Source organism: Galeopterus variegatus, unplaced genomic scaffold, assembly GCF_000696425.1.
Source record: "Galeopterus variegatus unplaced genomic scaffold, G_variegatus-3.0.2 Scaffold1801, whole genome shotgun sequence".
Taxonomy (NCBI): domain Eukaryota; kingdom Metazoa; phylum Chordata; class Mammalia; order Dermoptera; family Cynocephalidae; genus Galeopterus; species Galeopterus variegatus.
The window spans coordinates 297,087-301,034 of NW_007727912.1; the positions used below are offsets into that span (position 1 = coordinate 297,087).

At 38.7% G+C, this 3,948-nt stretch overlaps 1 protein-coding gene across 1 annotated transcript in view; it reads right to left on the minus strand.

Moving 5' to 3' along the window:
• SERPINB10 (serpin peptidase inhibitor, clade B (ovalbumin), member 10) overlaps positions 1-799 on the minus strand; it is a 21,737-nt gene extending 20,938 nt beyond the window's left edge. The window contains exon 1 of the mRNA XM_008579053.1: positions 714-799. The gene's annotated coding sequence lies outside the window, so the exon portion shown is untranslated. The remainder of the gene's footprint in view (positions 1-713) is intronic.
• Positions 800-3,948: the final 3,149 nt, after the last annotated feature.

Genomic DNA, 3,948 nt, shown 5'->3' on the forward strand with positions numbered 1-3,948 from the left:
CCTCTTGCCTTGCTGATGTTACTTTCTTCCTGGAGTGTGCATGACAGAAGATAACACCTCTCCCCAGCCCTAGCACGTCTCTGTTCACTGAAAGCCCTTCTAAGGGAGACAAGAGTCTGGTGCGTTTTATGAAGAGCACCTGGTGTGAGTGGGGGTTAGGGACTTAGATCACTCCATGGAAGAGAAGAAAGCTAATGGCCTTTGGAACGGGGGCCAGGACGGAAGAGTGGGGTGTTGGGTGGGAGGGACCAGTTAGAGCATCAAATCATTAATTCCATGTTTCAATGACTAGAATAGAAATTCATGATGCCAAGCCCACTGTTCTGAAGGGTTAGAAGGGTTTGGCTCAATTATTCTGGGAATATTCTATTTCTCTTTGTCTGTGTTGACAGATACAGAGGTAGCAAATCCAGAAACGTGACTGGAGGAAAATTCACTCGTGGTTTTACAATTCCTGATAAAACAATTTCTCTGACTTGTTTGGACGTGAATGCTCTCTCCTACTTAGCCTTCTTTCCAGTACAAACGTTGAATCAGTTCACGGTTAAGTCTCTGACTTGTACTAAAAAATTCTTAGGGGATGGAGCCTTATTTATTATTTCTGCTTTCTTTTTTTTTTTTTCTTTTTCTTTTTTTCATTTCTTATTTAGCTAAGCACTCCAACAAATAAGAAAAACATAAATAAACATGTTTAACAAAAAAAATTTACATACCTTGTTTTCTTCCACTGGAGCAGAATTGGCAATGTGTTCCCTTGGTAAGAGACTGTGGCTGAAGAGTTAAGTAACTTTTAACTTTTGAAACTTTAAAAACTCTTAGCTCCTCCCTCTTTCTTAACCCCACCCTTTGATTCTCTTTCACAAGCCTATAAATGCTTTCAGGCTTAGCTTGGCTAAAAGCTTAAAAAAAAAAAAAAAGTCACAGAGATAGACAGTTGAGGTTTTGCCTGAATTACTTAACTACCCACATCTTCCATGTCTATCTGCATGCAGAGACCTGAATTCTGACAAACCATAACTCACACGTGCCTTGCTTAACCCCTTTTCTAGTCTGCCAACTGACGACAGTTAGCATAGTTTTTTCTGGTACTTTTTTTTTTTTTTTAAACGAAAACAGAAAGCATCAAATTAGTGAAATAATAATGGGTAGTAAAATGGAGACTATTGTTGCTGAGTGATTTACTTGTTAAACTTGCTCTTACAGTACTATGAGAGAGGCACCCAGAAAATCCATCTGCTCTGATTTGGAGTGTTGGTGTGGAACCCAGAGCATAACTCCCATGAGTGGGATGTCAGTTCTCTTCACCAGCAGGGACAAAGGGTTTGGCTCAATGTTTTAGACACAATTACGTGGTGGAATGCTGTTTTTTATCATTTTCTGTTTCTCTTTTGTTTTTCCCTATTAATGTTTCTTTATGCCTCCTTATTTGTTGCACATAGAAACAACAGGTTAATTGTTCCATTTGTATGTGCATGGAGGAACATGGTGAGGGCAGAGGGATGAGGACGGAAGGGAAAATCCAGAAGGAATTAGAAGAAAGGAGGAGCCTCGCTATTTATAACATATTTGGTGTATTTTTCTTCGTGCAGTTTCCATTTTTTTTTCTCTTATCAGGGGCACACATTATCTTCTGGCAAGCTGGCTCAGAGTTGAATATGTGAATGTTGGTTTGGTACCCACAGCAGAGTGTTACCCTGGATTTCACTAGGAAATGAGACCTGTGGTGTGAAATTGCCTGATGCCTGTTGACTTGCACTGAGCAGATATTATTACCCGTGGATGCTCCCAGGACTGTTATTAGCTGAAAGTGTCCTATGAGGGCTCTAGATGGAGGGACTGCTTACCTTAACTGACAGCAGTTCACCAGAGAGTGACTTGGGCTACATGGCTGCACAGCATGAAGACTTTGCTCTTGGTGTTTCTGCTACATTAAATGTATCTGTGTAGATTCTGCTTTCTCAGCCCAGAAATCGTTTCATCTTCTTTAAAGTCACAGACTAAGTCTCAGTCATTTTTCCCTCCAAACCTTCTCTAGATTCCTTTCCCACTTACTTCTTCATTAAAGCCCCTGTGTATAAATATTCTGCCTACATCAATAAAATGATGGCTGTGCATTATTTTGCTGCCTGTCGAGAAGCTGGAAAAGAGATAGAGGTAATTATATCCAAAATTAACAATGCAGTATTAGTAGCATAATTTGTTTGTTGTTATTATTTATAACTGCCCTGGGTATACATAGCGATATGTACATATATTACTAGTAAGGATGGAGGAACAGGAACTAAACAAATGAGGAAAAGAAGTGAAAGGAAGAATTTTTGCTCTAGTTTTTTTATTACACTTAATGTTTGGACCATAGGAGTTTATTAGGTTTCTAAAAATTTTAGAAAAAGAGAAAAGAGCCCCAGGCACATCAATATTATTCTAGTAGGAATCCAGAAGAAGAGAACATATGGAATGTAGCAGAGGCAATTAAGGCAATAACAGCTGTCTTAGTTCAGGCTGCTATAACAAAATACCATAGACTGAGTGGCTTAAACAGCAAACCTTTACTTCTCACAGTTTTGGAGACTGGAAGTCTGAGACCAGGGTGCCAGTGTGGTTAGGTTCTAGTGAGGTCCCTCGTGCTGGTTCACAGACGGCTGCCTTCTTGTTGTATCTGCACAAGGCAGAGAGAAAAAGCTCTGGTGTCCTCAGCTCCTTATAAGGGTGCTAATCACATTATGGGGATTCTACTCTCATGACCTAATCTAACACTAATTACCTCCCAAAGGCCCAGCTCTAAACACTATAACATTGGGGATTAGAGTTTCAACATATGAATTTTGGGTGGATACAAACATTGAGTCCATAGTAATGTCTGAAGGTTTCCCAGAACTGAAGCAAGGTGTAAGTTTCCAGATGAAAGAATCTGCTAATGAACAGGATACATTTTTTAAAACACAATTTTAAAAATCCCCTTCATGCAATGAAATATCAAAGAACATCAAGAACAAAAAAAAATTATTATAACTTCAAGGAGTGAGAATTTTCTTGAAATCAACTTTCCTATCAAAAGCTTTGGATGCCAAATGATAATAAAATTGTATCCTCAAAGTGCTGAAGAGTGCTTTAAACCTAGAATTCTACTCATGTACTTTAACTCAATAATGAAGGTGAAGTATGTATATTTTAAGGTACAATGATTCATAAAGTTACCACCTACCACCTTTTGGAGTAGAAAATGAATCTTAAAGTAAGTAGGAAAATGCGAGAAGCATGAACCCCTATTTTCAACAATGTCAGATTAGAGGAAATACTCATACACTATGATTCAAGCCTTGAAAACTGAACTGAATAACTTTCTGGGATTCTATGCATATGTTTGACTAGCTGACAGTGAGATGGTTTTATTACTTACACAGATAATAATGATCATAATCACTAGTATTTATTAAATGTTATATATGCCAGTCTTGTAGATTGCTTGATGTATATGAACTCATTTAATCATCATAGCAACATTATGATAAAAGCAGTATTTTCTCTAGCTAAAAAAAAAAAAAAAAAAAAAAAAAAAACAAGTAAAAGGAAGCACCGTATTTGGCCTGTGATTATACCCCTTGAAAGAGAACTGGGATTTGGATACACATGGTCAAGGTCCTAAGGTATCTTTTTTAACCCCCACACTGTAGTGAATCAGCCTTTCCTGCCTTTCATCAAAGACAGTGCAGTGTCTGGGATACGTTTCCAGGATCCAGCCACACTTCTGCAGTCAGACTCTGCTGCCAGTTCAGACCCCCAAACCTATGACTTGCCTTAGTTCTCAGATCCTAACTTGTATTCTTCTCTGCCTCTGTCCCACTCAAAAGCATTCAGTGCTGTTTGAAACAAACACCCTAAAAAGGAGCCACCTTATGTTTCCCCTCCTGCCCCTGTATCCAGCCCATCTCCACTGCTCTGAACTCT